The sequence below is a fragment of the Patella vulgata genome, chromosome 5, assembly GCF_932274485.2.
Source record: "Patella vulgata chromosome 5, xgPatVulg1.2, whole genome shotgun sequence".
Taxonomy (NCBI): domain Eukaryota; kingdom Metazoa; phylum Mollusca; class Gastropoda; family Patellidae; genus Patella; species Patella vulgata.
Window position 1 is genome coordinate 16,237,075 of NC_065883.2, and position 25,109 is coordinate 16,262,183.

A 25,109-nucleotide genomic window follows, 5' to 3' on the forward strand; every position below is an offset into this window, starting at 1 on the left:
GTGATATTTTGCCCAGACAGCAGCACTACGGCCTACTCTTATGTCGAATTCCAACCGTCAAGGGATCTTTTACGTGCACGCCAATGTGTACACTGGACCTTGTTTTTCGTCCCATCCGAACCACTAGACAGCTGTCTTTGTCAGGCCCTCCGTCCTGCATCACTGACAAGGGAGAACCACGCTGGAAAATCTGGATGAATTTTCTCAGCCAATTATGCAGGGATCGAACACCTGACCTCCAGACTAGCGAGCCAGCGACTTAGCCACCGTGATCCCCCAGCGAATTGTACTTATGTGTAAACAGGGGCATTGGTCATCATACACTATTTACTATATTTAAAAAATAGGATCAGTAAGCCGGTAACCATGGTGACAACTGACTAATCCAGAATCTAAGACTGTAGCTACTGTTCTGTATATTCATGTATAAACATCACTTTACTCAGCTTCACTCATCCTTAACTTTTCAACTTACTTGGCGTGAACTTAACATCAAATTCCACATTATCTCCTTTTTTCAGTTGGAAGGCATTGTCGACAAAGGATGCCGAGACATTGACAGCTAATACTTTTCCTTTCACTGAACCTATAAGAAGATGTAAAATTAGTTTAACATTATTATAATTAGACTTTAAGTCTTGAATGCAACATTTGAATTTCCATAAAATATCAGATTTCTCAACGCTACCCATTTAACATTCAATTAACTCTTTATCTTATCCAAGTCGACTTTTGTTGACACCTATAACATTACTGTTAAGTACCCACAGCAACTTTTATCGACAAAACCGGTTAGCCGAATGCAACGTTCCTAGCGTAATGAGAGTCACTTCGCTTATGAACAGATGACTTTCACTACTTCCTATTTGACAGTTTGACAGTTAAAAATCATGCCATTAATAATAAATCTTGAAAAATTATAATAAAGCTGTGATATTGTCTAGGCCTACACAAAAATGTTCTCCTAATCACAGATTACCATTATGACATGGTTTTTATGACGTTATGACATCAAACCTCTGGGTCACTTAACAGTTATGAAAACAAAATCAAAATACCAGTTGGCACTAGATAATCTTCAGGATAGGATTCAATCAGATTTATACTAGGCCCTTTACATGTAGGATTCTCCACTGCCAATAAAAGTTGGTGGAGTCTTTCTCGGATCAAGCAGCATAGATCCATAAAATTTCATTTGATCATGACTTTGTAAATACTGATATTGTAGTTTGCAAGGCTCAAAACGACACCTCGAGACTTCAATCACAAGTTTATGTTACCTGTCTGTAGATGTGGAAATGCACTACCACACAGTCCTATTTATAGTTACGTTACGAATATAAATTCTGTCTTCATGTTCGGAGTCTTAGATGCATTTAGCAATCAAGTACCTTGGTGAGTGTAACTTTAACCACCATTTGGGGTAATTTTGTTTAGCGAACAGAAATAACAGCGAACATCCAAATGAGAAAAACGATTTTGTACTCCCACTCACTTTATCTTAACAAAATGGTGACTTCAAGCTAATATACTATTCAAAAAAAGTAGGGGATATTTGATTTTTAAGTGTTATTAAAGTCACCTAATGAAACTGACGAAGAAACAAATGACAAAATGAAATGAAGTTCACATTCATCGATTTATTCCAAATGATCGTTAGACTAAGTAAGGCACAGACTGACCATTATAAGGGTAAAATGATACCCGGGGTCAAACAGCAAAGTTACCACAGCATCACAACCAAGTCAGTAACGGGTAAATCCTCCTCTGTTTGCCAAACAAGCATTGATCCGACGTGGCATACTCCTAATGAGACGTCTATGGTCATTTTGGTCCAGATTGTCCCATTCCTGTTGCAACGCAGCAGCAAGTTCTTGGACATTGGCAGGACGTTGTTGACGTTGACGTAACCTCTGTCCAAGCATGTCCCAGACATGCTCGATGGGGGAGAGGTCGGGACTCAGTGCTGACCAAGGTAATGTGGTGATGTTCTGTTGTTGGAGGTAACCTGTAACGATCCTGGCCCTGTGACATCTTGCGTTGTCATCCTGGAAGATGAAACGGCGGCCATGACGTCGTGCGAACGGCACAACATTGACTGCCAAGATGTTGTCCCGGTAGTACTGGCCTGTAACACACCCTGCAACAACATGTAAAGCCGTTCTTCCAGCAACAGTGATGCCTCCCCACACCATAACAGAACCACCCCCAAATCGATCATGTCTGATGACGTTAACGTCTTGGAAGCGCTCGTTTCGACGACGCCACACCCTCCTACGTCTGTCCAAAAAATCAACAGTGAACCTTGACTCATCTGAAAACATCACATTGCTCCAGCGTCGATTATCCCAGTGTTGACGATCCCTACACCAACGACGTCTTGCCTGAATGTGATGATCTCTCAAACAAGGGATAACGCGAGGACGTCGGGCGCGAAGGTGACCCCTATGCAGTCGATTCCGAATCGTCTGGCCACTCACTCTCACACCAGTGTCTGTTTGAAGACGAGCGCTGATCTGATTTGCTGTGATGACACGATTTCTCAAGGCCAAGGTACGGATAAATCGATCCTGGGCTTGAGTTGTCGCCCTTGGTCGACCTGAGCGTGGTCTGTCCTGTACAGATTGTGTATCACGGTATCTGGACCATAGCCTGCTTATGACAGACTGAGAAACATTCATCGTCCGCGCCACAACCGCCTGTGTTGTGCCGATCTGTAGCATGCCAAGGGCACGTAACCTTTATTTTGGGTAAGCCGACGCATATCAAAATTTGTTTTCTGGTCACTAAAACAATTAAACTGATGTTTCCACCCTGGAATTCAATGCCACAATGACTGTAACATTCAAAGTCAGAGTCGTGCAAATCTTGGGTTGGACCCCCATGATGATCCCAAGCATCACCTGCATTCCATGCGGTAGCTATTGGTGCGTTTGGGCGTCACATGTAACTGGAAATGTTTCTTCTGTTAGGTTCTATAGTGACTTTTTTCGTAGTCATTAGCATATTTTAGTATTATGCCCCCAAAATCAAATATCCCCTACTTTTTTTGAATAGTATATGTAAGAAAAGTCAAATTTTGAGCATTGTAATGGCATGCAAAAAGGAGCCTTTGATCTATAAATGATTGAAGAACTGGAATATTACAACTATAGACTCTTTACAAATTATCAGTTCAAACTGTGAGCTTATTTTGAATTTTATTGGAAGAAATAATTGTTCTACGCAGCCAATTTAATAAAAAGCAATTTATTCAGCTTCAAAATTCACTATAAAAAATTTCAGTTTGAGAAGGTTCTTCCTTACTTCACTTTTTGTCTCATGCTCTAATGTTGTTGATAGAGGGTATTATATAGTCTCGAGCAGGTAGTAATTCTACAGCTATAGGCCTATTGCCCTAGGTTTGAGATCAATTGAATTCGGGTATATAGTGGAGAGAATAAAAAAAAAAATGGCATATTTCCAGTCATACATACTGAATAGTCAAAAGGGATTTCGATAATTACTACATGTTGCCTAAATTTTGACATAGATCTAGATACCGGTAGTTTTAACTTTTTTAAAACTGATGGTGTTCACGTCATGTGACTGATGTATATGGCCACAGCTCACCAAATTTTCTATGCCGCCACCCAGTCTTTCTCTCCCTTTCCCTTTCCCATGGTGATTTTTGTTGAGTTTTTGGTTTGAAAATACATTTTCTGTCTGGTTTTGGTGAATATTCATTATTTTGAGGCGGAAGGATACAAGAGTTTAGAGGTTGGTTATGTTTAAATGTACTATGTAGGTAGGGCTAGTAGGGCTGAAAATTGCATGTTAACTGTGTATCTACTTCCAGCTTGTGTATCTCAAGTTTTTCATGAAGAACCTCATCAGACATAAGTCACAAGTGCTTATGGGAAAGGGGTTGCCACATGTTGCTCCATCTGTGGTAGAAAGCGTTCTACCCAACGAAAATTTGGGAAAAAGTTAGAGCCGGTTTAAGAGACGAGAATTAACATTAAAATTAAAGTCAATGCGGAAATCATTTCGTTGTCGTCTGTGGCCATAGTATAGGCATAATACATGTCATGTAGGCTATAGTATATATACCGTACTATCTATAGGTCTAATATAACAAAAAAAAAACAAACCACAATCCTTAAATCTTGGTGTGGCTGAACAAAGCACTACAATGTTGAGAAAAAAGGCTGAGATGAGAAGTACATATCGTCTCTCCATTACGATATTTAAAAGTTAATTCTCTGGATGTATCTTAGTATCTGGTGATCGACAAGTCACGTGATCTTTCGCAGCGATGAGTGAATCACGTCCCGGATACACGAAGGGGAATAACTCTGAAAAATAGAGACGGATGCAGACCACCACCAATTTTTGTCACATTTTCCCAAATCTTCGTTGTGCTAAACACTTTTTTCTTCACCGAAGACAGAGCACCAAATGACTATGTCCTTGCTCCAAAGTTTTACCAATGAATTTTTAGATACACACACCTAAAGTAGCATTAGAATATGTAACTAGCCGTCGTGGGTTATAGACATACGGCCCCAAACCATACGGCCAAAACAAAAAATTTGGTCATAACGGCCAAAGAAATTGGTCATAACGGCCAAAAAAAACCAACAAAAAAAAAACAACATTTATAACATGTACGAAATAATATTTATTAACATACGTGTAAATATTGCATAATAGCATAATATAAATGGTTCATTCTCACCCAGCTCAAAACTTAAATAATCATGTTAGCGTGACTAAGGTGTTAATTGGAATTTCTAAAGAAGGGTTAGCTGTAGTCTGTTTCACATTGGGCACTGTTTATTTCATTAGGTTAATCCTAAAAGTAAAACAAAATCACTTGATAATGTTTTATTCAACATTTATTATAGTAAAACATGTTTATTTTAACACTTTTAATGTAAATGGAAAAACTTAATATAAAAAATAAATAACTAAATAGCACTATGAAATGAGCATCAACATTAAAAATATATATTTCTTATGGGCAAGTAAACATTTCATACTTTTTACTCTAAATGGACAAGATGAGATACCGCATCTACATAAAGCATGATGTCTCTTTGACCATTTCGGAACTGATCTTTCAATGCTTGAAGTCTCTCTTCTAGTTCAAACACAGTTCACATGACACTTATGAAAAGATTAATCCATATCTAATTAGGTGAACACATATCAGCTACAGACCATAATCCCCCAGCCCTAAACCCTTAATCCTCTTAATCAATATTTTGAGCTGGATGAGAACACCCCATATAAATACATACATTAGGCTACATAAACATTAATTTAATACGTAAATTTACATAGACATTTAACATAAGACAAACTATAATATTTCACATATGTACAACATTGTATAAAACATACAAACTATAAAATTTATTTCAATAACATATCTAAATACATAATATACAGTGTATAGATACAAGTTGATAAAAGTCCCATCACTAACCCATTGGCCGGATTTAGCAAGCAAAGCCAACTGTCTTGTGGTTGATAACATAAATTGTCTTTCTCCTTGAACTTTTTATATCGGCACGTAAAAAATCAGGTATTGCATCGTCATTTACCTATAAAATGACTTTGTAAATAAGGCTTAAGTTAAAATATATAACTAAATATAGCTTAACCGAATAGAAAATGAATTTTGTAACATTACAAATTTTGTAATATTGTAACAAAATGTTGTAATTTATAATTATAACTTTCAACTCCATAAATAACTTATAAATTTTCTAATGCATCTGAATGGATTGGAGATGTCCTTTTTTTACTTTTAGTTGATAAAAAATAAATGATTAATGTTTATCTCATATATTACCTAATCAGATCAGAGGGTGTGAAGTACCTAATAAGGGATTATCCAATCAGTTGATTAAGCAGTACTCACCTCTTTTCTTTGAATAACAATTACACTTTACAGCATGTAATTTTCCAGGTTGGCTGACAAATTCTTCAGCATCACATCGATGTTTTGTTTAAATATATCGTTTTGGCCGTTATGACTAAAGTAGGGCCGTTTTGACGAAACCTGTTTTTGGCCGTTATGGCATAGGGCCGTTATGACCACATCCCGCCATCGTACATAATATGGACCCAATCTGTTTCACAAAAGTAATGCGAAAGCATTCTCCTAACTCTGTGTAAGATGATTGACCTTTATAAGTCCAAATGCATTCTACATGTGACGTAACATCGCACCGATAGCGTGTGCATTGTTTACATGGTCAGGGAAGAATGGTGCCATTTATTAATTTTACGCCTTCGCGTACTGTTTTATATATCCATTTATCCTAAATATTTCTTATCCAGATATACTTCAAACAAATTTATCTATTTATCTGATGCTTCAAAACAATGTTTTGGAATTTAATTTGCAGAAGGAATATATTGTGAGCTAATTAACAGAAAGAGTTGGATATTTCTAAATAGTGTTAGGGATTTAGCATAATAATCTGAACATAAACAATGGTGTTTTACACTGACAACGTGCGTAACTTCCTATAAATAAATGAAACAAGGGGGTGACCCGGCGTACTAGCACGACTAAAGCCATGAAACGGGCGTAGCGTAACTTCAAAACAGGAAGTGACCATGCTGTCTAAATCTATTTGTTAAGGTAACTGCGATGTAAATAAGGTTAGGGCGCGTGATTGTAGGTTAGGGTAAGCAATGGGGCTAGGTCCAAGGTTAGGGTAGGGATTAGCTCTAGCCCTTTCTACATCTTGTGATCTATGGCGTAAAATTGAGCTGGCCTTATACATTAGCACTAACCGCCATTGGCTAAAAGGCCTATGTTACTCCTCGAGATACCCATATACACCAAATTTCAGCCTAGGAACAGCCCTGCTGTAGCTGCCAACCCTTACCAGACAGACAAACAAACGCCAGTCAGAAATATTAGTATAGATGAACAGATATAGGCCTAAGCTGGCGAGGGATGTGGTTAATTTCATAATATTTCAATGCTCACATTTCGTAGTTAGTTCCCTTATTAGGGTTTGTTCTTCATTCCCAACGTTTATCTTTTTATACAAATTTCGAGACATAGAAATCGAATGATATGAACATTTAATATAGTTATGTCAGCAATGCGAGTGAATAAGTTTACAAAGACGGTATGGAAATGAAACTCGGTTTAACGTCTTAGTTTTCTGCATCGACTGGACTAACAACGACGGGTTATGACTGTGTGCTATGAGTGGAATTTTGCTGCGCTACGGCCAACTCTTTTTTCGAATTCCAACTGGCAAGGGTTCATCCCACGCCACTGACAAAAACAGTATGGGGTTTCCGCTTCGAAATCCAACCGAGCAGTCATCGTTTACGTTAAGACCCCCCGCGCCCTTGTCACAGCCCAGCAACACAACATGTACTTAAGAGGGCAGCATTGTGCTTTCTATGAAAAAAAGTTAAATTATCTATATATCCTCTCATAGATGTAATCTGATAGCCGGGTGGTTTATAATATCAAACTGTTTAACTCAAGGTTATAAGCCCTGCATTTAAAGATACATTATGGGAGATTAGATAAAGAGTTGGTAGTTCTCAAGTGCTATAATAGTTAAAAACTAGATAATGTAAAGGGAATTTGCTGAAAATTTCAGCCAAATTGATCCACCCTGAACCGAGAATTTAGCGATTGAATTTTGGGCCTAGCCTCGATCATTATTACTAAAGTAGGTAAAATAAAATACATAGTCTCGATTATCCATTTATTGATGAAATCATGAATGAGAGTTGAGCAGCAGATCGAATCCTAATCTAGTAAATATCGCAGGTTAGCGATGACATCGAGAGTTGATTATGGTCTGGACAAGTTAGCGTGTATTTTGGTTTCCAACATGTTTGAAAACAATTAATAATGATTTATAATAACAGACAGCTTTATGGGTAGCATTCACTGGGTTTATTAACTGCAACGTTTCAATGATGGTACTCTTGCCGTCATCAAGGGATAATACAATCAAACGTGTAACAGAAGGTCAAATACTGACGGGTAAACTAATCAACAAGTTAGCAGACGGAAGCCTTAATTCAGACCTAATAATTAGTAGGATGGGATAAGATACCCGTAAAACAACAATTAATTATGATTTCCTGGTGCTGTACTAAAATTCAACACTGGGGAAACATGTTTTAAAAACCTCGTTAACCACATAAACATAACCAGTTTGTTACTTGTTAGTTGATCCTTGCACCTATATGTATTTAGAAACACCTCAAAATTAAATCCTGCTAGCTGCTTCATGATCTCTCCGGGTGTAGGGCGCTGGGGGCTACTAACCAGGAAATCCGAGATTTGGTCGAGAAAGTTTCCCGGGAATTTCCAGCGCCCACTTCTACTGTCAAGGAACAGTGTCTAGTGTAGAACTTATAAAGATCAGTCATCTTACACAGAGTTAGAAGAAGGCTTTCGTATTACCTTTGTTAAACAGATTGTCGAAGTGTGACTGTACAATCTTGAGCAATTGTGTAAAATGGCAATATATTAGAAACCACACCAATCCACCGCCACAACACCGCGGCTATTGAATGGGTGATTCGGTTGTGTCCCTCTGCTAAAGAGCCTTACGCAAAAGCGAATTGTTGAACTATACCATATGCTAGTCATGAACTGACCTACTCTGTGTTAAGTGGACAGTAAACTCTAGTCTCTGTAATATACCTGCACCTCCCTAAGTTTATTTTTTTTTAAAAAAAAACCTGTTTGAAACATGAAGATAAAATAGCCAACAATCCTTGGAAAATGAAATGGGGTTTAACGCCCTACTATTCTGCTCCGACTGGGCTAATGAAGACGGGTATACAGTGTGCTATGAGGGAAATTTTGCCCGGGCAGCGACACTATGGCCTACTCTTATATCTAATTCCAACTATCAAGGGATCTTTACGTGCACGCCAATGTATACACAGGACCTCGGTTTTTCGTCCCATCCGAACGACTAGACAGCTGTTCTTGTCAGCCCCTCCCCCCGCCCTGCACCACTGACAAGGGGATACTCCGGATGAACTTTCTCGGCCAAAACGGGGATCGAACACTTAGCCACCGTGGCTCCCACAATACTTGGAGTCTAGATAAGGTGTGCGTGCTATTACTGCTTTGAAAATCCTCCTGGCCTCCACTTTCCAAATATGAATCTGGAAGTTATTGTTCCGATTCCAACCGCTGGACAACTCCATATCGCCATGAATGGTATCAATTATTTTTATTTGTGTGATTTCAATAGCTTTATTTATCTTGTTGAAAACGTGACATAATAAATACATAAAGATAACATTAACATGTAAGCATGGAATGAAAATGTGATAATATGTAAAATAAATCATCCGTTTTTAATTTATTTTTTTAAAAGAAAAAATAATCTTTAGCAATATAAGAATAATTAAGTCAATTTAAGCACAAGTTCTATTATTTACAAATCTGGAAAGAGAAGATAACTCTTAAACAGGGTCCACCACACTACCATCATAGAAATGAATTCAGCTAACTGGCCATAATTTGGTGATTCAGTAAAATTTGTTCATTTTGTGCCTCCCGATATCTATTAATGGATTATTTATGTTTTACGGAGATAAACTGCAAGGAACAGTGGCGTAATTAATGTCTACGAGAGTGGCAGATGAACGGCAGTAGGCCTACCTAAAATACTTGCTTGAGAAGATGTATCTATATCAAGTAAGTGAACCACCACAAACCCAAGAGACAGCTGAACTATTGTATTTTGAATTGTGAATTGAGCAAAATAATTATTAATTACCTTAAAGGAGAACGTTTCTTTAATTCAACCTTTAGTTATTACGAAAGGCCACAAAGGTCAGTCTTATGAATATTTCTGATTATCTCGTAATTTAGACTTAATTATCTTATAATTACGGCTTACGTGGAAGCCCATAAGGGTCGATCAAATGAAACAAATTTGGTCATCTCATAATTACGAATTATCTTTTTCTCATCTGATTGACCCTAATGGTTTTTCGTAAGTTATACTATAAAAGAATACTCAAACCGGATAAAATCTTAATATCTTCACGAACTCGCGGGTTACCGCAATAGGCCCTTTGCGGATACGACGTTTTGGGTTCTTGATTAGGTCTGCGTTGTCAATAAATGACCATAAAATAGAAGAATGTATAGAAAATGGATATTATATACATAAAGTTGAAGATCGTTTAAAATTCATACACAAACACGTAGATTGTAAATGCACTTTTCGACTGCCACCGAAGCCAGAATTGTTTAATAATTATGGGGCTAAGTAAGCAAATTCCAATTTACATGTGAAAACTATTTGTCTTATTTCGCTATATTTAGTCTTGCAAAATTATTATTGTGTCTAACTGGTATAATAATAATATTAAAAGATATTATGTCTCAATTAAAGTCCCGTTCCGCCATTTTAAGCAATAGGAATAACACTACAATGACAGACGAATCTCTGAAGGGAACACCAGTCCACAAATGGTTCAATTCCGTTCAGTATTTACAAAGATATGTGGAAACGAAATTACAGTGATCTATGCCCCCCCCCCCCCAGTCAATAAGACCCGAACCCGTCGCCATTTTGTTGTCCACGAAAATTTAATGTTAGGCCTGTTTCAAATCCGATTGAATTGGTTCCCAGTCGGGGGATTATCTAGCTATGAAATTTTGATTTTGCTTGCTTAATAAAAAGCTAAATAATCAATCTAAATAGATATTAGCGTGGCTTAAGTCGTGAGCAATTTTATATTTTAGCTACAAATCCCAATGGCGCATCGTCGCTTTGAAAAGGAAATATAATGTACACATGTAAGTTAGTCCAGTTTAATATGACAACCTCCATTATAATGTATTTTGAGTAAAATCGTGGTTTAAAATCAAAACATTCCCTGGGCAAATTGGACTTAAAATATGAAATAATATTACACTTTGTTGGCCAAATGAAAAAAGTTAACTTGATCGTGAAAGTTCAACAGCCCCTTTTAAGTAAATAAATATATATATTTGTAACCAAGGTTCCATTCTGTTTCAGTTTCAGAATGATTGAATTCGTCCAGAGCAAGCCGAACAACTTTTCTGGCAAACCCACATCATATATTTCCATGAAAACACAATGGTCGACTTCGATTTTATGTTGGCCAATATTAGATTACATAAAACGTCCTGAAAAAGTATATAAATATGATGTGAATGGACGACAAAGAGAAAAATGCCATTAGAAATTGTTGGATTATATGCACATCATTTTCTCGGCTGGGTGTCCACAAGTCTTAGCACTGGTCTTTTGATATTATGGTCAAGCTGTTCAACTCCATTTACGTTCAAATTTTCATCAAAGACATCAGTACACTGAAATTGGAAATAAGAAAACATGTTATTTAAATTTTCTTCAGAAGTTATTATAATTCCCGCTGTGTGATAATACATTTCAATTTTTAATGGAAACCTCCTGTTCAGAACCTATATTTGGCAGCAGTATTGGAAAAAGGTTTGGAAGCACTCACACTGTGTAAGAAACAGTGTTATTTAATACTCTCTTATTCTTAGTCGTAATCTTCAGAATGTTCCTGGTCACTGAACGATATCGACCTCGTAATACCATTAAAGAGTTCTCAATTTGTGAAATGCAGGCATATAAAAATACCCCCCAGTGGTCAGCAAGGCACCTCGAGATTCGGGCTACAATATTTTCGTTTCATCTTTGTGAAGACTTAGCTATTGACATATATACTATCTTCCGAGATTCCTTTGATTTTCTTTGATACATCTTGGCAAATGGAATAAGAAAACAACAAGCGAAATCAAATAGATGTTCTGAGCAGGAGATCCCTGAGTCTGAGGGTGGGGGCTCTATTGGGGTCTTTCACCTCGGGCTCTAGAAATTCGTTGTCAAAACATACTGTAAATAGTGCTTTCTATGGTATATCCCAATGTTTCTAGCTTTGCACAAATTTACCGTGCGACAATCTTACCAATTCATAATGAACACGGAAATTCAAGACTTAAAGAACAACCAAACTAACAAAAATGCTCCTTAAACTATATGAGAACATGAACTTCTTTAGTTACACCGAGCCTACACACTCGCACGGCCCGCCTCATCCCACCCCTGGTTCTGGGGTAAAGAGGGAAAAATGGCCTTTTCAAAATTATTACATAAGTAAACATATTCGAAAGTAAATAATTGAAGATGAGTATTATTAAAGATACTCATACATAATAACTGTATCTAAGATAAATATACTTATGGTAACAACGCCGATGTGCTGAGCAGTATTAAAAAGTCATTAATGTATAAGTTTAAACTAACAGAAAAACAAACAGAAAAGCTCAGTAATTTATGATTACCAAATGATTTAGAATTTCGAAGTTTAGCTCAGAAATTGTTATTGCACAATTAGGAGATCCTTTAGACTTGAGTACGCTAAACAGCAGATGATTTTGCGATTCTGTCACTTGACAATGAAAAGTGATACGAGTAACCACTAGATATTGGTTTCTACACCTGATGCCAGATTTAATATCTAGGTTAAATAGCTGCATACATTACTTGGTGCTATTTCCCTCTCTATAAGCTGTACAACCGCAATTCGTGTTTTATTTTTCACAAGTAGTCTATAAGGAAATGCCTAGACACTAATGACAACCTGATATGTTATTTGTAGGTTGTATGTGCCACAATATGTAGAGGAAGTGTGCCTATCAAACAAAAATTGCCGGCTAAGGCATTTGAAAAAAAAAGTGATGATTTTCGCCAGAGCGTTCAAATCAACCTGCTAAGCTGCCTACTAGTAAGAATGTATTCGCTTACCTTAGCCCCGTACAGCATGGAAACCAAAATCAGGTTGACGTTTGTTATTTAACATTTCTGAAAATACACAATAAAGACAACCCTATAGAATATCCAGATAAGCATAATGGCTCATTCATCTATGTGCATACGTAATCGGACATGTTTACCGGAATATAAAAAAAAAGAATAAAAAAAAGATGTGATTAATAAAAGCACAGTGCAGAGTAGATATATCTATATGATTTCAAGAAAACCCCAAAGTAGTAAACAAACGAAATGAAAATTCATTGAATTATTCCACTTCCGTAAAGTGATTTAGGCCCATCTCCGAGAAAATTTTGAAAAGGTGGGGCGTCGGTGGTAATTTGTGCTTGAATTTTTTGTACTGTTATTTAGGCGGACAGGCCCCTAGAGCCCCCAAATTGACCAGTCACTGCTACTCGTAGCGATACGGTAGACAAAACACTAACAAACAGGACCTGTTCAATATTAAATATTTATTTTTACTATGTTGTTTTAAACATAATCACGCTGTATAATTTGTTCAAACAATACTCGACGAGGACTATGTTGATGACCTTACAATTACACCTAAAATTCCACGAGAGTGATAATACATATAACCATCCGGGATTTATTTTTTTCTATCCCTGATAATAACAATAGTCGTTCCAATACAACATGCAACAATAGATGCTTATAATTATACGCCGAATGAACCCCTGAATACAAAACAAAATCCACCGGGAAATCTCTCTGATATGATTAAAATACTGTTAAACCGGATAGTGAAAAGAAAATGCATCCGTTGTTGATTAAATCTCCATTTATGAGCCTAATAATCAATTCCTGTAAAATCTACTGTAAAATAAAAAAAAAACATGTCTGTAGCTGTTGTCACACGAAACTATTTGCTTTTATACTTACTAAATGAACCTCATAATGGCAGTAATGACATTTCCGGTCATCCGGTACAATAGTTTACATGGGTTGTGATTAATTAAGATAGGATGTTAAGTCGTTGCTCCCATCAACTGCCTTACAAAATTTTATAACAACCAATTCCTAAACATATCAACTGCCATACAAAATCATCACACAGGCCCACGTCGTTTGCACGATAAATTTGAAAACAAATGGGAGTTAAGGTCCCACGTTCTACATCAACCGGGTTAATGAAGATGGGCATCGTGTGTGTACCAAAATCAAAAAGGTTCATGTTTTTGCACGTCTAAGTGGAAAACAAATGGGATTTAACGTCAGTCTTTTCCGCGCCGGGGGGTTGAATGGCCACGTGGTTAGCGCGTGAGCGTTGTATCATAAATTCTGTCATTGAGTCAACTGGTAGTTGGTTGTACGTTACAAGGAGTAGAGTCGCCTGTCCAACCCCGTGGATTTTCTCCGGGTCCTCCAGTTTCCTCCCACTGCTAAAGACCCCTACGCGCAAGCGAATTATTGAAATAAAATTGAACCATATGTTAGACTAGACGGACATACGATGTGCTATGGGATACGTTTTTCCCGGACAGAAATTGAATTCCATGTGTCATTGGGAGGGTGGCTGAGGAACTACTGCATCGGAACATATCGGGCTTTCAGTTCCACGTGAGAGAGAGAGTCATGTTTAACGTCCATTCGACACAAACCAGGCCATTTCGGGACTAACATATGGTTGAATTTTATTTCAATAATACGATTGCGCGTAGGGGTCTTTAGCAGTTGGGGGAAACCGAGGGACCCGAATAAAACCCACGAGGTTGGACAGACAACCCTACGCATTGTCACGTACAACCGGGGAATCGAAACCAGTTGACTCAGTGACAGACCTTATGACACAATGAGCACGCACTACCTATCCCCAGTTCCAGTAGAAAGCGTGAGGATTTATGCAGCGCCAAAATCATTATACATGTGGAATGCGAGTTAGGAGAGAGGTCATTTAGGGTATGCCTCATCCACAACCCCATTTAATTTTGAAATAAAGTAGTCTTTTCAAAAATACGAGTTAACGCAAGCATAGTTCATTTTAGTATCCACCTATTTTAGTAATTCACAATATTTTTTATGAGTAAGGCGTTGAATGGATGAGCGCTAGCTTTGCAATGCCGGATGACCCAATTTTAAAGTATCCCTTACTGACTAAATCACATTTGATTGAATTATCGTATAAATCGATTAATTGGGTTTGTTTATTATTTAAGCCTAATTTCCCGTTTCTCTATAACCTTAATCAGAATCCATGTCATGTATAAAAATGTAGATTAACATGTATTATGTGAAACATGACTAATCGTGGCCATGCGCTATCCACAAAGCCCCCCAGCCCCAAATAAAAAAAAACAAAAAGCAAAAAACAAAACCAAAACCCAAAACAATCCGTTGTTCCGTAGGCTTAATGTTTCAACAACACAACAAACTGCAAATGACAGTAAAACGAATTTCGAAATATATTAATAATAGCCAATGTTGTTTTTAATGAGAAAAAAAAAAGACTTAACACAAAGAATATCAACAGGTCAAACACAATTCATTGTAATCTTTAGGACAAATCCTACTGCTGAATAATATATTCGCTGATAGCTGGGGTCTGTCAGGTGCATTTGCCAGAGGCTGGGTTATGTTGAATTGTTAATTGAACGACATTGAATATATGTTAAATAATTGATTCCCATTTCTTGGTAATTAGTTCTTTCAAAAGTAGGCTAAACCAACAGGGGACTAATTGTGTGACCGTTCCATCTTTACCGGGTCTTACAGACTATTAACTAACAGAATCGCTAAGAACTAATCTCAACTCGTACACATAATTCTCAGCTTGCTAGCCAATTAAATTTCAAATTCTTATCCCTTTCTTTTCGGATGAAGCTTACTTGGTTCACCTTTCGGATAATAATCCACATCAATAATCTACATGGTCCTATCCATGTAAATCTTTAATATTAACAAAATGCAAATATGGCGCATTTTAGACTAAGGAAATGAAATAAAATGGAGTTTAACGCCCAACTGTTCTGCGCCTGATTGGGATAACGAAAAGGGTTTAGTCCCAGAAATGTCAGTTGGTGAGCTTTATTATGCGGGACGTTCAACTTATAAGTTTATGAAATATTTCTATTTAAATCATATCTCACTCTGATTCTGGTATTCAAGTAAAGACGTTTACACACTTATATATGTAGGGAGATTTTAATGTAGTCCAACTGAACTGATGTCTGCATTTGGTTCAGAATGATTGTAAAATATACCGGAAACCAAAAGAAACACGCGTTTGAATTTGTATTTCGACTTTCAATGTTGCCTGTTTTGGTAGGTGAGTGGGGATGTAGATAATCCACCGACAACACACTGTTGTATCCACAACCTGGATGAAACATTAAGGGGTGGAAGGGGACGAATTGAGTCAAGTGGTGTGGTTTCGATTCCCCTCTTGTATGTGCCAAGAAGTAGAGTCGCCTGTCAAGTCAGTGGGTTTCCCCCCCCCCCCAACTCACACTGCTAATGACCCCTAGGCCAATACGAAATATTGAAATAAAAGTGATCCATGTTATTCCCGATATGACCCAGTTTGTGTCGGGTGGACGTTAAGTCTCTCTCTCTCTCTCTCTCTGGTGGACCATTAAGAGTCAGACTAGACTACATCAAACAGTTGTTTTCTTCTTAAACAAAATTGTGACATTTTATGACAACCACTGAAAGTTAATGTGTCAGTGGGTAGACCTACATTATAACAATTGTTGATCAACGACCAAGTTAAATGATTAGTTGATGTAGCGCGGTTCTCCACTCAATAAACAATAATGAAACAACATACAAACCCCCGGACAAAGCTATAGTGAAGACATCTAGTAACTGTAAAGATAATAGGTATACGGCTAATGGTTTTAAATACTAAATCGACGTTACGGCATGAAATAAGTGCTAGTTAAGTGGCTGGGATAGAAAAGTAGAATAAGAGTACTATATAGAGTCAGCTCTATTGATTTGGGAAGGGATAAATAGATATGGACAGATTTCATTGAAACACGATTGCGATATAATAGTAATCGTCCGGCCTAAATGTTTCCGCTTAAGCTTTTCACGCCTACATAACAATTAAATATATCGTGTTGTTCTGGCTTTATTTTAGCGACAAAATAGAGACAATGTCCCCAGAAGCACGTTTTTCTTCCAATGACGGATGATTCCTAATTTCATCCCGGAGCAACGGTAATGACGAAATACAAACTAGTGTGATCATTGCCCCCTTTTATTTTTGTGTTGTTTTTCTGGGCCTTTAATTTTAGTTTATTGAAGGCAGAATGAAACATACTCTTATTGATAACTCTGTTGTAACAGCAACTCTCTGCTATTTGTTTTTAATCGAACAAACACAGAACAACCAACCGTAAGAACAATTGTTCCGCAATTGACGAATACTTGGCCACACTACCAATTTTTCTTAAGACTAATAGGTCTAAAAGTCACATGACTTCGAGAATTCATTTACATGCAGAGAAGTATTCATTCGAAATTAATTGAAAAATAGCAAAGAGAACAGTTTGTCACACCGATTACTAGTTGCGTGAAAGACGACCACGACACAGTCAGTAGCGGATCAAGCTCCACCAAGGCCCGAGGCGGCAGTTGCTGGAGGGCCTATTTAGTTTTTAAATAGAGCCTATTTAAAATGGCGTGGGCCTAATTAATTTCGGGTCAGGGCCTATGTTGATTCCCGTTGGGCTTAAACCCAACCCCCCTAACATTCATTGTCTATGCGTTTTTAATCGTATCAGACAAGTCTAAAAAAAATTTGTTTACAAAATCTTTGGGCCTGAGGCTGCAGCCTCATCAGCCTCACTGATAATCCGCTACTGGACACAGTAATCGCTGCATTTCACGATCGTTATTGTCTATAAATGATTGATATTATGAATATATAGTTTTGATATTGAACTATTAGGATAAATTACCATTTTAAGAAAAAGATCATGTACGCCTGTTAAATCAGAACCAATTTGAAAACAAAATGCAGACAAAATAGTTCACATACTATGATAAAAAAAACAACAATTCTAACTGACCACATAAATATAAAATTTAATGGACAACTTCGGGAACCTTGTTTCCATATACTGCATGTATATTAAATTTGTGTGCTTTATTCAACGATTGATCTATTGGATCTTTGGATCCCAGTCGCCTAAAAAATGGCCATCCCGTAATGAACCTTCTTCAATCGTACACCAGCTTCTTAAAATTATTAGGGTTTAATATGGTATCTTCTTTGAGTTAATAATTTTAAGAAACTCGTGTACGTCCTTTTATTGTTCACCAATTTGCAAATCAAATGCTGAATTGTTAGTTTAGGTGTACTTTAGGTGTATATTTTTGAAAATAAAATATTACATTAAGCAACAAAATAAATATTGTTCTATCCATGATTACATAAAACACCCTACTTGGAATTATATCGTCCATTAGTTACATGCACTAAATTGATATTTAGCAATGTGTGTTGCTTTCGGGGAAAAGAGACTAAAAAACACCCCACTTGGTATTATATTGTCTATTAGTTACAGGCACTAAATTGATATTTAGCAATGTGCGTTGCTATCGGGGAAAGGAGACGAAGGAAATCCCTTAATGCTAAAGCTGCTCGTAATGTTAAATATGAACACATCTGATTTATCGGAGGGTTTCGGCAAGACAAGATATCCTGCAAAAAAAAAGCCCGGCAACCTAATAATCCGATATTCGCTCAACTTTACGACCAAATATTCCGATTGTAACAATCAAGACTTATCAATCAAATCACAAACTTCATCTTTGTCGGAACTGCGGGTTGTCCGTTTCCAAATTCAATGCAGCAACTTTAGATTTTCGGAGTTTTACCAAAGTTTGGCTTGTGGATGTAAATATTCAATGCTTGATGTATTGGATGTCGTGATCTGAACCCCTAACAAAATGGCCACTTATATCAAATCTCCATCTCTCTATCCCATAATGAACCGTTGTCGCAACCCGTTTGGTAATAGCGACGCGTTTGGTAACAGTGTCTTTACCAGAATTGTAATAGCGAATTTGGTAACTATTACCAAACGCGTAGCTATTACCAACCGGGTTGCTATAAACCTTCGCGATGTCACAATATTACTTACGCCCAGTAGGATGAAAAAATAACGATGCCGATTACCATGAAGCTTTCCATTTTACACCGAATAAACTAGGAAGCGTTCCTCGCACGCAATTGATTTACACTTACATACCAAACAATAAATATCTTAAAATTGAAACGAACATAACAATATAGCATTGTTATGCATTTGCGACCGTTTTCGAGTCATTAGGTGTCTATACGATCAAAATTAATGCATGCCTAGCGGCCCTAGAGAAATCTTTCATTTAATCGAATATATAAATATATATATATATCTTTTTAATACTCGCAATTGATATAGAACTTGACAATTCGATTTAACTTCACTCTCATGAGTACACTTATATATACTTTTAAAAATAATGTAGGCCAACTCTTACTTTTAATCGAAATGACTTGATGAATTCGATTAAATTTACTCTACCCGTATTGTAAGATATACCAATGTAACGTTAGATCGAACAAAACAAATACTCCAGTTTTTTTTTCTATCCTAATGGAAATCAAATCTACTTCTATCCAAACAAAAAGGTACAGCTTGGAAATACATATAACATCTTGAGTATCTTGTTGCCTTTGATTGTCAAAAAAGGTGAATCTGAAACGGTTGATCAGGGCCGAAATCATATGAGGTCTATTCGATTAAATTAGTAGTGTACTGAATTTCGAAGCAACCCCTCCAGATTATAGCTTATTTTAAAAACAAAACCTTATCTCCGAAACAAGTTTTGGGTGTGATAAAACAATTCAAGCTGAATAAACCATACATGTACATTTGTAGTACTACTGGACTTCTTTGTTGTGTTTTTTTTTCCGTGATCGAAAATACAACTACAGTTCCTCGTTCTCAATAAAGTGTATACAGCTTTGGATGGCTGTAATGAATTTCGCTCAACACCCTCTTTTATAACACCTAATTTCTTTACATCATAGACTGACCGTGGTGTTAATTTCATTCCCAAATATAGAATATACACCCCCTATACTCCAAAGACCGGGAGGAAAACATTACCTTATTTGGTCCACCAAACCCATTTCATGAACAAAATCGATAGTATTTGGTGGATATGTTGACCATGGAAAGAACGTAACTAGCGTTTTTACCAAAGATACAATATGGTCGCAAAGACCACAGTAGTACACATTACGCATGCATATAAGCCAAAGAAGAAAAATATTTAACGAGAACAGACATCTGTGGCCAATGGATAATGTAATGGCAATGGAATGGACGGTCTCGATTTCAAAATAAAACCACCAACCTTGTGAATGACGGCGGGATTCCAAAAGTCTAGCAAGGGGTGAAATAGCTCTGTCTAATCCCGGACGTATGGCATTTATGAAGTCTTCGCCACTGTGTACAATATTTTCTTGCATTCTTTTACCACGATTTCCCATAAAGCCGAAGTCGTGTCGTTTAGAAATTATTTCTGGCCCGTCATATTCTTCTGCCATGACTGGTAACTCTTGTAAAAACGCTGTTAATATTTTAGACTTAGTCTTATCATCAGATGAAAGCCATGTTTCTATCGGTGAGAATGCGTCTTCTTCCAGAATCTGTGATGATTTTGACGTTCGTGAAGGCACGCTCGGCTGTAGCGATTCCATTGTATCATCTATTGATGACTAAAGAGAAAAAAAAAGATAATAAAATTAAAAGTAGTTTCATGCTGAGAAATTACTGAACGTGTCAAAAACAATTTGCAAATGGATGAAACCCTTAGATATATAATATATTCCTGCAAAATAACGTTGAACCAAATAAATACCGAATAATATTCTATCGTAGATTTAAACCAGTACACGTGGTCTATGTGTATACACACGCTGAAAATATGATTACGCCAAGAACCCCGTTTTCAAACACAAAAATTTATCAAGGGTGGGTATAAATCCATCTAGCTACAAATTTAGCCCCATCATTTTTTCCGCCGCACAAAAGGTGTCTCTGTATATTGAATCATGTCTGTAGGAGTGTAGTTTTTATTTCTATGTATTGTGCCCCTCCCCCACTTAATATTACTTCTTTATCTAAAGCCACTATACAATAACAAATGTACATATCAGGTTAAACTAGAAATTTTTAACAGTCCTTCTAGCTAAAGATTTAGCTCCATTATGTTTTCCGCCGCACAAAAGGTGTCTCTGTATATTGGATCATGCCCGTAGGTTTGCCTAGCGTAATTCTTTATGTGTATTGCGCTCGCCCCCCCCCCTCCCCGAACTTAATATTACTTCTTTCTTCATCTAAAACCACTGGGAGTTGTTAACAGTAATCTACGTAACACAACCATTCATGAAGAGTTTTGCCTTGGTGGTTTTCATCAACATTATCTCATCATCAACATCATGCACTTTCAAATCGTGTATGAATAGAGATGTATGGCATACTTAAGGCAAATTTTGTACGAAATTTACGGAAACGCTTCCACCAGAAATCACCATTTATTTATATTACACGTATAGTAATAACTTGGTTAGAACCATCGGCCATATTTGTGTTTTCGACTAAAATCGTCAAAATGGGAATGAAAATGTCGGCGAACTTTCTTGGGTCCGTTTTTAAGCAGGGCCAATTGTAGACACTCGGTTGCATTTTACAGTTGCTTTTGTAACGCAGTGAAAAGTGAGTATAGAAGGCAATATAACTAAAACAAATGCAGAATTTAAAATTGAAACCTCTTTACAGATGAGAGAGTCGTCAATTCTGGGAAAAAATACTGCTGCGTGTTACATTACAATTGATCTTGGATCATTACTTGATCACGGAAGGGTGAAATAAAAGACCATTGTATATGGGAATCACAAAATTAAATAATAGCTATATTGGTCTTCGTTACATAAATCTTTCAAGCACAATGCACACAAATCTGGGAACTAAGGACGTGATTGATTAAAAGCTATCCGAATGTACATTAATACTTAATATAAATGTAAAAATAAGACTGTTCATCATCAACCTATTAGATAGGGTAACAAATGTTCGTATCAGTAAAATAGCAGACTCGAGTATTCGATTAAACAAGCCTGTTTTCATCGGATTCGATTCCAATTGGGATTCGAATACTGGGCCTGACATTTATTCACGCGTGAGTATAATTCTTTGAATGTGTTTGATAAAGACTATAAGAAAGGTATAAAATACACCCACCAATAGCTTTGTGGTGTATCGAAGGGCGCCAGTGCATGTTGCGATATACGTAAACCGAGCAAAAAGGTCCAGTATTTAGGTACTGTGAAACCTTAATTATAATAATACAATAATCATTTATTAAACTTATATAGGGCACAAATCCAAGTCTATCATCTACAAATACTGCACTATTATTATTGTCTTCGTACCAGATCATCTTGTGAAACTACCCATTGAAATCACCAGAAATGCACAAAACTGGCTATAGGTCAGTCATCAAGTACCTGCAAGGGGGTGATGTCCCTTCCTTTTCCAACGCGAAGAAGTGGGCTGTGGAATTTAAGCGTGGCAGAGACCGGCGTGACGGTAGCCCGCGTTCTGGAAGGCCACCAACAGCAACCATTCAAGAAACCATTACCTCGGTGCATGACGTGGTGATGGCTGATCGACCACTCCATATATTGCCAGTGTTGGGGGAATCGCCCTTGAGAGGGTTGAAGCACATTACCGCCAACGAATTAGGAATGACAAACGTTTCTGCAAGATGGGTGCCAAAGCTCTTGACCGGGAATCAGAAACGTGTAAGATTCCTGACGTCCTGTGTTAATCTGCGCCGTTTTGTAGCCGATTCTGAAAATTATTTTGCCAGATTTGTAACCATGGGTTAGACCGGCTTCCAAAAATCAAAACGAAACTAGCCGGTCGCCATTTTACTAATAGTTGTGAATGACTGTTTTAGGGTGGCTGAAGAAATTTTTTTCCTGGCCGGCACCCAGGCATGGCAACATCGTTGTCAAAGTGTATACACCTCGAAGGGAACTATGTAGAAAAATAAATGGAAATCATCAACTTTGTACAGGTCTTTCAGAGAAAGGCTTAGAACTTTTCGGTCAGCCCTCGTATTTGAAACAACTAGACGTCGTTAGAATGTATCCCAAACAAATGTCAAAATTGGAGATTTAGTAAGCTAAGTGTTGTGAGGAATCTTGGTATTAAGATTCATATTTTGCCATAAGCGTCTTATTCCTGATGCTTTCATTTGCGGCACATCAGTGACATTGGACATTGATGCCGTCAAATCTCTAATTCAGTCATTAGTTCTGTATAGAATATATTGTTACAGTTTGCCACCTCTTCAAGCTACATGTAATATAAAATACAGCAGCCACTCCAAATTTCCGCTCACATTGACTTTAAGGTCTTGCACGTCACATACCTGTGTCTAAGAAACCTTGCACCCAGCTATTTATTTGCACTACTAACACCAGATTAGTTAAGCGGGTTTTTGTGATCGTATATATTCAAGGAAATACCGACATTTCATTTTATTCCCTCTTTTTGCAAAAAACAACCATCCCTTTTCGAAAGTCAACGCAGCACTTCTCGTAGCGGCAACCAAAATACACAGCGCACTTCATTACTGCTGCGAGAAATACATCTTTTTCGAAAGTCAATACAGCATTTCTTGTACCAACCTGGAAAGTTTCTTCCGGTCAAGTTAAATGGTTTGATGGGCCTGGCTAACGAAGACAGGCACACATAAGTAACAACTAAGACAAGGTTGTTTTAAGACAAAATAACCCCTCAAAACATTACCGTTTATTAACTACTGTGACAAATATTAATCGAAAATGACAAACTTATTCGAAACATAACAATGAGGTCAAACCAATTTGATTTTCTATTCTTCGGAAAAACTTGTAAAAAAGATGTCTTCGGGAAAAGGGATTTGTTTATAAGACAAAAGTACCTGATTATCCTGTTCAAAAGCACCTAGTTCAATTTTTGTAAGTTTTGAAATTTTAAACAAAACACCTTTAACGTTATTTAATCGGCTATATATTTTTATGAAGACTTCGATGAACAGAAAATCAAAATGGTGTGACCTATCGATGGTCTTTGTCTGTGTCAAAAATAAATAACAGCCAAGACTATGTTACTTGGAGACTAAATAAGCCTTCAAAATATCATTGCTTTCTGACAGCAGCTGTCATCAATCAAAAATTAAAAACATTTTCAAAATAAACACTTACCTGGGTCTGTCTGTTTGTGTCAAAAATAGAAGCGCTGTTTATAAAATTTACACAACAAATAAGCCACAATGAAAAACTGGTTGAGATATTCGGCATCATGATGTTTGTGGATGGAGCTTAGTTCTGTTAACTTAAAAAAAAGTCCTTGTATTTTATTGTCTTGCACTGTTGCTCTGTAACTCCTGTCCGCTGTCCTGCCTGAATAAGAAAGTAAAGAGATAGGTGCAAATCGGTTCGCGCGTTTTATGCTGTAGATAAGAAATGTTCTAAAACTCTTATAGATGGAGCCAGCGAATTAATTATCGACTTGAATTCTTGTGATCACATTATTATCTGCCCACATATGAATGAGAGGCGTAGTAGAATGATGACAGATTCACGATCAGTCACAGAGCGTCTTATATACACTATATTTCATCAATTCCAAAATAATCAAACTTCGCAATACAATGTATAATATATAAATGTTTTCTGAAGTTCTTAAACATACGTACTACAAAATGAGAAAAATGAAAGAAAAGTAAAATAAATATTTGTATTAATGAATTTACGCATTATTTGCACTTGATTTCGAACAAAATGAAATGAAATGAAATGGGGTTTAACGTCCTACGATTTCGAACAAATTTTCTTGGTATTTTTATAAGACTTGATTCTAAGAATATGCTTTTTTTGTGGAATTAATTTTAGACTCTGAATTATATTCCAGATGGTCTCCTTTTTAGACCTTGAAATGAAATGAAATGGGACCTCATGTTATCACCCACCCGCCATGCACTACTGACAAGCGGAAACTACACCGAAGCCATTCTCGGTCAACACCAGAAATGGAACCGGGACATCTAAGTTAGCGAGCCACCGCATTACTAGTTGCTCATAATTGTTAAACGCACCGTAGGTAAATTACGGGTTTTCAGAGACACGTTGATTGGGGTATTTTATATACAAAATATATGCATCAATAAAATGAAGCTTGATTTTTTTTATTTATTTATTTATTTTTTAACTGT

General features: G+C 37.0%; 1 long non-coding RNA gene across 1 annotated transcript; it reads right to left on the bottom strand.

Annotated features, from left to right (window-relative positions):
* Positions 1-9,267: 9,267 nt before the first annotated feature.
* On the bottom strand, positions 9,268-24,374 carry LOC126821832 (uncharacterized). Its single transcript, XR_007680510.2, has 4 exons — positions 24,100-24,374; positions 20,196-20,559; positions 12,816-12,872; positions 9,268-11,353 (listed from the first exon to the last, which is right to left on the bottom strand). It is a non-coding gene; the product is annotated as an uncharacterized LOC126821832 (long non-coding RNA).
* Positions 24,375-25,109: the final 735 nt, after the last annotated feature.